The sequence below is a fragment of the Amblyraja radiata genome, chromosome 30, assembly GCF_010909765.2.
Source record: "Amblyraja radiata isolate CabotCenter1 chromosome 30, sAmbRad1.1.pri, whole genome shotgun sequence".
Classification (NCBI taxonomy): domain Eukaryota; kingdom Metazoa; phylum Chordata; class Chondrichthyes; order Rajiformes; family Rajidae; genus Amblyraja; species Amblyraja radiata.
In genome coordinates, this window is record NC_045985.1 from 1370034 (window position 1) to 1382521 (window position 12488).

Below are 12488 nucleotides of genomic sequence, written 5' to 3' on the forward strand. Positions count from 1 at the left end.
TTCCGCGCTCACTGGGGTTTGTTTCACGACGCGGCATTTGGGAATTAAATGGGAGCCGTTCGTTCAGCGCCGACATGTTGTCCACCGGGTTTCTGCCCCACAGCCCCTGAGCCCCGCTCCTGACGCCGGTCCCGGGACCCGACCCTTTTACACACCCGGAGCGGAACCGGAGCAGATTCTCATCCACTGGTCTTTATCCCAAGGCCGAAAGAAAGGGTAAAGTTTATCCGTGAATTTATTCCCAGTGAATGTGTGGAGATGGGACTTGGAGTCCGCGTCGTAAAATGAAACTGTCCCGGACTCGTAACTGAGATAAACTCCCACCCTCCTGGGGATGGGACGGGCGGGGAGAGGGGATGTAGGGGAGGTGAATGCAACAAACTCGTCACCCTGCCGCCAGATGCACCAGACTCCAGTCTCCGGGGTCAGGTCGTCATCTCCCTTCCTCTCCACAGACTCTGCGGCGACTCCCAGACTCCACCACCGACTCCCCGCCACCTCCACCTCCCAGTAATGTCTCCCCGATGTGAATCCCTCCGATCCCAGCACACACGCCCAGCCTGTAAACCTCTTCCCGGTGTCAGGGAGACGCCTCACGGTCTCGGTCCATCTCACCCTCTTCCGATCCTCAGACACCTCGAGCCACGGATGCGCTGTTTCCACATCCAGGGTGACGGAGACTGGGGGGAGAAGCAGAGAATCAGAGAGTCCCCGGGGGTCGGGGGGAGACTCGGGCAGCGCGGCCCCGGGACCGGGGGAGAGGCCGCTCGGCCTCAGGCACAGGCGGGCGGACAACTGGACGATATCCCGGAGTTTTCCCACCCACCAACATCCCATGGACTAAAACATGTTTCACGGAGTTTCTTAATTGGGGTGGAAGTGGACGGGAAGCGGGTGAACGGTGAGAAATAAAAACAAACAGCTGGAGGAAGTCCGTGGGTCAGGCAACACATGTGTAAGGAAATGACAGAACACGTCTAGGGTCTGGACACTTCTTCATTCTCATGCTTCCCTCTGCTCCCTCCGTAGAAAGAGACAGGGGAAGGGGTACAGCAAAATACTTTACTCATACACGTATACACACACACACACACACACACACACACGCACAGGCACACACACACACAGAATCACACACACACACACAGAATCACACACACACACACACACACAGAATCACACACACACACAGAATCACACACACACAGAATCACACACACACACACACACACACACACACACACACACACACACACACACAGAATCACACACACAGAATCACACACACACAGAATCACACACACACAGAATCACATACACGCACACACACACACACACAGAATCACACACACACACATTCACACACGCACACAGAATCACACACACACACACACACACACACACACAGAATCACACACACACAGAATCACACACACACAGAATCACATACACGCACACACACACACAGAATCACACACACATACACACACACACAGAATCACACACACGCACACAGAATCACACACACACACACACACACACAGAATCACATACACACACACACAGAATCACACACACAGAATCACACACACACACAGAATCACACACACATACACACAGAATCACATACACGCACACACACACACAGAATCACACGCACACAGAATCACACACACACAGAATCACACACACACACACAGAATCACACACACACACAGAATCTCACACACACACACACAGAATCACATACACACACACACACACAAAATCACACACGCACACACACACAGAATCACACACACACAGAATCACACACACACACACACACACACACACACACACACACACACACACACACACACACACACACACACACACACACACACACACACACACACACACACACACAGAATCACAGAATCACAGAATCACACACACAGGCTTGTTCACTTCTCGGGCACAAATGCTTTTTGCTAAACTCAGATTGTTACATAGAAACGTAGACAGTAGGTGCAGGAGTAGGCCATTCGGCCCTTCGAGCCAGCACCACCATTCAATGTGATCATGGCTGATCATCCAAAATCAGTACCCCGTTCCTGCCTTCTCCCCCATATCCATTGATTCCGTTAGCCCTAAGAGCTAAATCTAACTCTCTCCCGAAAGCATCCAGTGAATTGGCCTCCACTGCCTTCTGGGGCAGAGTATTTCACAGATTCACAACTCTCTGGGTGAAAACGTTTTTCCTCATCTCAGTCTTAAATGGCCAACCCGTTATTCTTAAACTGTGACTCCTGGTTCTGGACTCCCCCAACATCGGGAACATGTTTTCCTGCATCTACCCTGTCCAATCCTTTAAGACATTTTAAATGTTTCTACAAGATGCCCTCTCATCCTTCTAAATTCCAGTAAATACAACCCTAGTCGACCCATTCTTTCATCATATGACAGTCCCACCATCCCGGGAATTAACATGGTGAACCTACGCTGCACTCCCTCAATAGCAAGGATGTCGTTCCTCAAATTAGGAGACCAAAACTGCACAGAATACTCCAGATGTGGTCCCACCAGGACAACAGCAGTAGGACCTCCTAAACGCCAGGGCGGCCACGGTGGTGCTGCCTTACATCGCTTGAGCCGCCGGAGACCCTGGTCCAATCCCGACTACGGGTGCTGTCTGTGTGGAGTTTGTACGTTCTCCCCGTGACCGCGTGGGTTTCTCCTTCCTTCCACACTTCAAATACGTGCAGGAATGTAGTTTAATTGAATTGGTGTATGTGTAAATTGTCCCTAGTGGGTGTAGGATAGTGTTAGTATGTGGGGATCGCTGGTTGGTGTGGAAAATGATCACCAATGCATCCATGAATTCTAAGGCCACCTCCTTGAGTACTTTGGGATGCAGACCATCAGGTCCTGGGGATTTATCTATCTTCAGTCCCAACAGTTTACCTAACACCATTTCCTGAATAATGTGGATTCCCTTCAGTTCCTCCCTCCCATTAGATCCTTGGTCCGCATGTATTTCTGGGAGATTGTTTGTGTCATCCTTAGTGACGACAAACCAAAGTACTTGTTTAACCGTTCTGCCATTTCCTTGTTTCCCATTATAAATTCACCAGTTTCTGACTGTAAGGGACCTACATTTGTGTTCACTAATCTTTTCCTCTTCACGTACCTGAAGAAGCTTTTACAGACAGTTTTTATATTTCCCGCAAGCTTTCTTTCATGTTCTATTTCCCCATCTTAATTAACCCCTTTGTCCTCTGTAGAATTCTAAATGTCCCCCAGTCCTCTGGTTTGCTGCTTCCTCTGGCCAATTTATATGCCTCTTCCTTGGATTTAACACTATCCTTCATTTCCCTCGTTAGCTACGGAAGAGTCACCTGCCCCATTTTATTTTTTCGCCAGACAGGGGTGAACAATTTTTGTAGTTCATCCATGCGATCCTTAAATCTTTGCCATTCCATCTCCACAGTCAACCCTTTAAGTATCATTTGCCTGTCTATCAAGTATCATTTGACCCCCCTTCAGCTGTGACTAGATTAGTGAAGTAGTCTTTGAGATATAGGTTGGTACAGTATAACCCTTATCATGAGAGTACTTGTAAATACTTATAAGTCAAAGTTTTGACTTAAGTTTCGGCTTTCGGACGGGAAATCTCAATATCATCACCCCACACACACACTCACCCACACACGCTCACACACACACATTCACACACTCACGCACACCCTCATACAGTGGCTTGCAAAAGTTATCATACCCCTTGAACTTTTCCACATTTTGTCACGTTAAAACCACAAACGTAAATGTATTTTATTGGGATTTTATTTGATAGACCAACACAAAGTGGTGCATAATTGTGAAGTGGAAGGAAAATGATAAATGATAAACTGAAAAGTGTGGCGTGCAAAAGTATTCAGCCCCCCCTGAGTCAATACTTTGTAGAACCACCTTTTCTCTGCAATTACAGCTGCAAGTCTTTTGGGGTATGTCTCTACCAGCTTTGCACATCTAGCGACTGAAATTTTTGCCCATTCTTCTTTGCAAAATAGCTCAAGCTCAGTCAGATTGGATGGAGAGCGTCTGTGAACAGCAATTTTCAAGTCTTGCCAGAGATTCTCAATTGGATTTAGGTCTGGACTTTGACTGGGCCATTCTAACGCATGAATATGCTTTGATCTAAACCATTCCATTGTAGCTCTGGCTGTATGTTTAGGGTCATTGTCCTGCTGGAAGGTGAACCTCCGCCCCAGTCTCAAGTCTTTTGTAGACTCTAACAGGTTTTCTTCCAAGATTGCCCTGTATTTGGCTCCATCCATCTTCCCATCAACTCTGACCAGCTTCCCTGTCCCTGCTGAAGAAAAGCATCCCCACAGCATGATGCTGCCACCACCATGTTTCACAGTGGGGATGGTGTGTTCAGGGTGATGTGCGGTGTTAGTTTTCCGCCACACATAGCGATTTGCATTTAGGCCAAACACTTCAATTTTGGTCTCATCTGACCAGAGCACCTTCCTCCACATGTTTGCTGTGTCCCCCACATGGCTTGTGGCAAACTGCAAACGGAACTTCTTATGGTTTTTTTCAACAAGGGCTTTCTTCTTCCCCCTCCCATTGGAATTGTGTAATATGGTGCATACTGCAGCCAGTCTTTTAACTTACACTTGAATACAATATATATGCTTTAAATTGGATTGGAGCGTTTTTGAAAGAGGGAGGCTGTGCGATCATTGACCACTGGTCTTGGGGATACCCTGTGAGGGAGTGGAGCAACCGAGTGGGGAGAGGGTGTGGAAGAAAGATGTCCCCCCTCCAAGGGTAGGAACTTTTTGAAATTTGATGTATTAAAATCATGTTTTAGTGCACTGTAGAAGTATGATTTCAATGTTTTTTGTATGAAGTATTTTTATGAGGTAACTTTTTAAGGGGTAACTTTATCCACACAAAGGGTGATGGGTGTATGGAACAAGCTGCCAGAGGAGGTAGTTGAGGCAGGGACCATCCCAACATTTAAGAAAAAGTTAGACTGATCCATGGATAGGACAGGTTTGGAGGTATGGACCAAAAGCAGATCGTGTAGCTGGGACATGTTTGCGGGTGTGGGCATGTTGGGCCGAAGGGCCTGTTTTCACACTGTATCACTCTATGACTACATTATACCTCCACCATGCATGAATGATTCAAAATCAAGTGATTGAGTTTTATTGCCATATACTCAAGCATAGAAACATAGAAAATAGGTGCAGGAATAGGCCATCGGCCCTTCGAGCCAGCACTGCCATTCAATATGATCATGGCTATTCATCTAAAATCAGTACCCCTTTCCTGTTTTTCCCCATATCCCTTGATGTTGTTAGCCCCAAGAATTAAATGTAACTCTCTCTTGAAAACATCCAGTGAATTGGCCTGCACTGCCTTCTGTGGCAGAGAATTCCACAGATTCACATCTCTGCGTGAAGAAAGTTTGTTCTCATCTCAGTCCTAACTGGCCCCCCCCTTTATTCTTAAACTGTGACCCATGGTTCTGAACGCCCCCAACATCGGAAACATTTTTCCTGCAGTTACAGTAAGTGAAAATCTAGCAGGCAAGCAGGATGCTTTCACCAACCACCCCCATTTGAAGTCAACTATCTTCCACCGTTTCTACCCAGTGCTTGGTACTTACTTCCTGCAGCCACTGGTTGTCCTCCAGGATGCACTCTCTCTCCTCTCAACCCCCCTATCTCTCCCCTCCATCTCTCTTTCCCCTCTCTCTCTCTCCTCTCTCCCTCTCTGTTTCTCCTCTCACCCCTCTCCCCCCCCCCTCTCTCTCTCCCCCTCTCTCTCTCCCCCCTCTCCCCCTCTCTCCTCTCCCCCCTTTCCCCTCTCTCTCTCCCCCTTCTCTCCCCCCTCTCTCTCTCTCCCCCTCACGTCCCCCTCTCTGCCCCCCTCCTCCCTCTCTCCCTCCCTATCTCCCCTCTCCCTCTCCACACACTCTCCCCTCTCTCTCTCCCCTCTCTCTCTCTCTCCTCTCTCCCCCTCCACACACTCTCCCCTCTCTCTCTCTCATCTCTCTTTCCTCCTCCCTCCTCCTCTCTCTCCCCCATATCACCCTCCCACCTCACTCTCCCCCTGGCTCTCTCTTCCCTCTCTCTCTATCTCCTCTTTCTCTTGGCTCCCCCCATCTCTCTCTCTTTCCCGTTTCTCTCCTTCCCCCTCTCTCCCTCTTCCCCCTCTATCTTTTACCACCCCTCTCTCTCCCATTCTCGCCAACCCTCTCCACCCCCTCTCTCTTCCTCTAACCCTCCTCTCTCACCCCTCCCACTCACTCTCCTCCCCCTCCCACCTCACTCTCCCCCCTTTCCCCCCCCTTTCTCCCCTACCTCTTTCCCCTCTCCCTCTTCTCTCTCTCCATTCACTGTCCCCTGTCTCTCTCCTCTCACCCCCCTCTCTCTCCCCCCTGTCTCCCTGTCGCCTTCTCCCCCTCTTTCTCTCTCCACCTCCCTTTGAGAGTCTGTCCCTTCGGCACAGAGACTCTCACGGCAGCGGCGTTTCAGACGCCTCCGATGGCCCGGGACACTCGCACTGTCCGCAGTTCTCAGGTCGGCTCGCCTGCCCCGACCCCGCAAAAACGAATTGAAAAAGAAAAATGCGGTTTTTCGGGTTACGGGTCCAAAACCTGTATATTGCATATTGGGAACAGTTTGCAAAAGATCTAAACACACTACTGAGGACTCCTCATATTTATCCTTAATTTATGGCCATTCCGAAACACCCGCCCCCCCCTGATTCACCTGGTTAGTTCCATCTCCGGCTGCTTGGTTGGATCTACAGTCGGCGGCTGCACATCCAACCAAGAGAAGAGGCGCAACGTCACTCACAGCCGCCAACTGACGCGCTTCCCCGGACAGCACAGATCCCTGGCACGTGGCGCTAAGGGACACGTTGCGCAGGGAGTGAACTCAGCGTGAGAACTCAGACGTGAGCGTGAGGGCGTGAGATATTGCACCAGGGCGTGATTCTCACGCCGAAAGCGTGAGAGTTGGCAGCCCTGCCGGCCTGTCAGTTTAGGTGGACGGCCATGTCTTGGTAGGTTTGCAGTTGTGCCATACTCTTTCCATTTTCGGACGATGGATTGAACAGTGCTCCGTGAGATGTTCAAAGCTTGGGATATTTTTTTATAACCTAACCCTGCTTTAAACTTCTCCACAACTTTATCCCTGACCTCTCTGGTGTGTTCCTTGGGCTTCATGATGCTGTTTGTTCACTAATGTTCTCTAACAAACCTCTGAGGCCTTCACCTAACAGCTGTATTTATACTGAGATTAGATTACACACAAGTGGACTCTATTTACTAATTAGGTGACTTCTGAAGGCAATTAGTTGCACTGGATTTTATTTAGGGGTATCATAGTAAAGGGGGCTGAATACTTTTGCATGCCACACTTTTCAGATTTTTATTTGTAAAAAAATGTGAAAACCATGTATCATTTTCCTTCCACTTCACAATTATGCGCCACTTTGTGTTGGTCTATCACATAAAATCCCAATAAAATACATTTACGTTTGTGGTTGTAACGTGACAAAATGTGGAAAAGTTCAAGGGGTATGAATACTTTTGCAAGCCACTGTATATACACAACACACACACTCACGCACACACATTCACACAGACTCGCTCAAACACGCTCGCGCACACCACACACATACACATTCACGCACACCCGCACATACACACTCACACACACCCACTCACTCACGCACACCCACATAAAAACACACACTCACGCACACACATACACACATACACACACCACCCACACACCCACATATATACACAACACAAGCTCACGCACACCCATTCACACACTCACACACACACGCACATTCACACATATACACACCAAACACATTCACACACCCACATATATACACAACACACCCACACACATATATATACACAACACAAGCTCTCACACACACACACACACACACAACACAAGCCCACACACACACATACGCATACACACCACACATACACTCACGCACGCACACCTCACACACACGCACACTCACAGACGCACGCACACACACTCACATATACACACACTCACACGCACACACACTCCATATACACACCACACACACTCACGCACACACTCACATTCCACCACCGCACTCATTCAAACACGCTCACTACACACACAGACGCACACATACACGCACATATACACACTACACACACAATCACACCACACTCACATGCGAACACGCACACAAACACAGCACATACGGGAAGAAGTGTTGGGTAAATTGAATGGATTGAAGGCCAATAAATTCCCAAGGCCAGATAGGCTGCATCCCAGAGTACTTAAGGCATAGCTCCAGAAATAGTGGATGCATTAGTGATAATTTTTCAAAACTCTTTAGATTCTGGAGTAGTTCCTGAGGTTTGGAGAGTAGCTAATGTAACCCCTCTTTTTAAAAAGGAAGGGAGAGAGAAAACGGGGAATTACAGACCAGTTAGTCTAACATCGGTAGTGGGGAAACTGCTGGAGTCAATAATTAAAGATGGGATAGCAGCACATTTGGAAAGTGGTGAAATCATTGGACAAAGTCAGCATGGATTTACGAAAGGTAAATCATGTCTGACGAATCTTATAGAATTTTTCGAGGATGTAACTAGTAGAGTGGACAGGGGAGAACCAGTGGATGTGTTATATCTGGACTTTCAGAAGGCTTTCGACAAGGTCCCACAAAAGAGATTAGTATACAAACTTAAAGCACGTGGTATTGGGGGTTCAGTATTGATGTGGATAGAGAACTGGCTGGCAAACAGGAAGCAAAGAGTAGGAGTAAACGGGTCCTTTTCACAATGGCAGGCAGTGACTAGTGGGGTACCGCAAGGCTCAGTGCTGGGACCCCAGCTATTTACAATTTATATTAATGATCTGGATGAGGGAATTGAAGGCAACATCTCCAAGTTTGCAGATGGCACTAAGCTGGGGGGCAGTGTTAGCTGTGAGGAGGATGCTAGGAGACTGCAAGGTGACTTGGATAGGCTGGGTGAGGGGCAAATGTTTGGCAGATGCAGTATAATGTGGATAAATGTGAGGTTATCCACTTTGGTGGCAAAAACAGGAAAGCAGACTATTATCTAAATGGTGGCCGATTAGGAAACGGGGAGATGCAGCGAGACCTGGGTGTCATGGTACCCAGTCATTGAAAGTAGGCATGCAGGTGCAGCAGGCAGTGAAGAAAGCGAATGGTATGTTAGCTTTCATAGCAAAAGGATTTGAGTATAGGAGCAGGGAGGTTCTACTGCAGTTGTACAGGGTCTTGGTGAGACCACACCTGGAGTATTGCGTACAGTTTTGGTCTCCAAATCTGAGGAAGGACATTATTGCCATAGAGGGAGTGCAGGAGAAGGTTCACCAGACTGATTCCTGGGATGTCAGGACTTTCATATGAAGAAAGACTGGATAGACTCGGCTTGTACTCGCTAGAATTTAGGAGATTGAGAGGGGATCTTATAGAAACTTACAAAATTCTTATGGGGTTGGACAGACTAGATGCAGGAAGATTGTTCCCGATGTTGGGGAAGTCCAGGACAAGGGGTCACAGCTTAAGGATAAGGGGGAAATCCTTTAGACCGAGATGAGAAAAACATTTTTCACACAGAGAGTGGTGAATCTCTGGAACTCTCTGCCACAGAGGGTAGTTGAGGCCAGTTCATTGGCTATATTTAAGAGGGAGTTAGATGTGGCCCTTGTGGCTAAAGGGATCAGGGGGTATGGAGAGAAGGCAGGTACGGGATACTGAGTTGGATGTGATCAGCCATGATCATATTGAATGGCGGTGCAGGCTCGAAGGGCCGAATGGCCTACTCCTGCACCTATTTTCTATGTATCTATGTATCTATATACGCACACACACAAACCAAGATCTTACCTTGGTGGCCTCGTATCCTTTTCCACTCTGAAAACAGAAACAACAAACAAGACTGATATGAAGAGAACTGTCTGGAATCTAACCTCCAATTAATTTTATAAGAGCAAGAAGCTCCTGATGGACCCCCGTGCAGTATCACTACATACAGTCCATAGCAGGGACATGTGGTCAAGGGAGGCAGACCCGTATCCTGTCCACACTCCCAATGAAAATAGCTGTTAAGAAAAGTAAAGAAAATAATAACAAAATAAAATATAAATATTTTTCCACTGATCTGTGTTAAAAATGTCATTTCTATATGAATCGAATCATTTTTTATAGTCAACATCACGACGAGCTGAGCCTCCGCTCTCATTGCGCCACCACTTAGAAACTGTATGGGGCGTGGGCAATAAGCATGTGCCTGTTACTGTCTCTATGTCTGTCACCAATGTAATGTGTGTAAAACCCCTTCATTACATGTCCTCACCTTCCATAGTCCAGGTAACTTATTTCACGTATAAATATATTACATTTGTGCTCCACTTGCTCCACACTAAAACTGCAATAAAAAGCACCAGGGGGAGGCAGCGATCAATCTGCCTCACTAGGGGCGTGTCCCCCACGTTAGCGAGCTTCAGCAGTCGGGGAACGTGGCGGCCCGGGGCTGCTCTTGGTGTTGTTACCGATTAGATCCCTCGAATTGTCAGAGCCGAGACATCACTGGGCCGCCATGAAGAAGTGGGGAGTGTAGTGTGTGTGGGACTGGGCTACATCTACAATGGTGGGGAGTGTGGTCTGTGTGATGGACTGGGCTACATCTACAATGGTGGGGAGTGTGGTGTGTGTGGGACTGGGCTACATCTACAATGGTGGGAGTGTGGTGTGTGTGATGGACTGGGCTACATCTACAATGGTGGGGAGTGTGGTGTGTGTGTGTGTGTGGGACTGGGCTACATCTACAATGGTGGGGAGTGTGGTGTGTGTGTGGGACTGGGCTACATCTACAATGGTGGGGAGTGTGGTGTGTGTGTGGGACTGGGTTACATCTACATGGTGGGGAGGTGTGTGTTGTGGAACTGGGCTACATCTACAATGTGGTGGAGTGTGGTGTGTGTGGGACTGGGCTACATCTACAATGGTGGGAAGTGTGGTGTGTGTGTGGGAACTGGGCTACATCTACAATGGTGGGGAGTGTGGTGTGTGTCGGACTGGGCTACATCTACAATGGTGGGGAGTGTGGGTGTTGTGGGACTGGGCTACATCTACAATGGTGGTGGAGGTGGTGTGTGTGGACTGGGCTACATCTACAATGGTGGGGAGTGTGGTGTGTGTGGGACTGGGCTACATCTACAATGGTGGGGAGTTGGTGTGGTGGGACTGGGCTACATCTATATCTTTTCAGTAATTAACGATCTCGGCTAGACAGGCTGAATCTCCTCAGTCTCCTAAGCAAGTGGAGACATTGGGTGACCAATTGGGTGTTGATTCTCTGATCTTGGTCCACAACAGATCACTGTGAATATTAACACCGAGATACATGAGGCTCTCACCCACTTGTACTTCGGCAACATTGATGCTGATTGGGGCTTGTACACCAGCGGCATTCCTGAAATTAACGCACAGACACGCACGCCTTCAGGATGTGGGAGGAAACCGGAGCACCCGGAGGAAACCCGTCTCAGGGAGAACATGCAAACTCCACACAGACAGCACCCGAGGTCAGGATCGAACCCTCGTCTCTGGCACTGTGAGATATCAATTCTCCCAGCAGCGCCATTGTGTGGCCATTCATTCTCATTTGTGAATATTTCTATACTAAATTCTTACCATTTTCTACGATGGATTTGCGCCGTTCCAGCTCTGGAAGGAGAAACCAGTGTTACATTTGAACAATGAGCATCAGAGACAATGACTATCAGAGTCACAGGTCAATCCAAACAAGGCTGGAAATAAGTGCAGAACAATGAGGGAAGTTCCGCGCGGGTCAGGCAGCTACAGTGAGGAACAGAATTCCTGGTTCACATTGACAGGGTCTCATCAGGCCTGGACATGTCAGATGGTGACAGGTGTGGGACAAGTGTAGCGGGAAAACAATGTTGTGTAAGATGTGAAGGGCAGGAGAGGGGAATGACGAGGAACGGATCAGGTGAATAAATCACTGTGGATCCGGGACAGTTTCAATCATTCACCCACCACGACCAACAGTTGTTGTACGAAATATACAAAAGAGAAATTAGGTGCAGGAGTAGGCCATTCAGCCCTTCGAGCCTGCACCGCCATTCAATATGATCATGGCTGATCATCCAACTCAGTATCCCGTAACCTGCCTTCTCTCCATACCCTCTGATCCTTTAGCCACAAGGGCCCACATCTAACTCCCTCTTAAATATAGCCAATGAACTGGCCTCGACTACCCTCTGTGCAGAGAGTTCCAGAGATTCACCACTACGCTGTGTAAAAAGTTCTTCTCATCTCGGTTTTAAAGGATTTCCCCCCTACCCTTAGCTGTGACCCCTTGTCCTGGACTTCCCCAACATCGGAACAATCTTCCTGCATCTAGCCTGTCCAACCCTTAA

General features: G+C 48.2%; 1 long non-coding RNA gene across 1 annotated transcript; it reads right to left on the bottom strand.

Annotated features, from left to right (window-relative positions):
- Positions 1-656: 656 nt before the first annotated feature.
- LOC116990085 lies at positions 657-11946 on the bottom strand. The gene is made up of 3 exons (XR_004416405.1): positions 11740-11946; positions 9931-9957; positions 657-680 (listed from the first exon to the last, which is right to left on the bottom strand). It is a non-coding gene; the product is annotated as an uncharacterized LOC116990085 (long non-coding RNA).
- Positions 11947-12488: the final 542 nt, after the last annotated feature.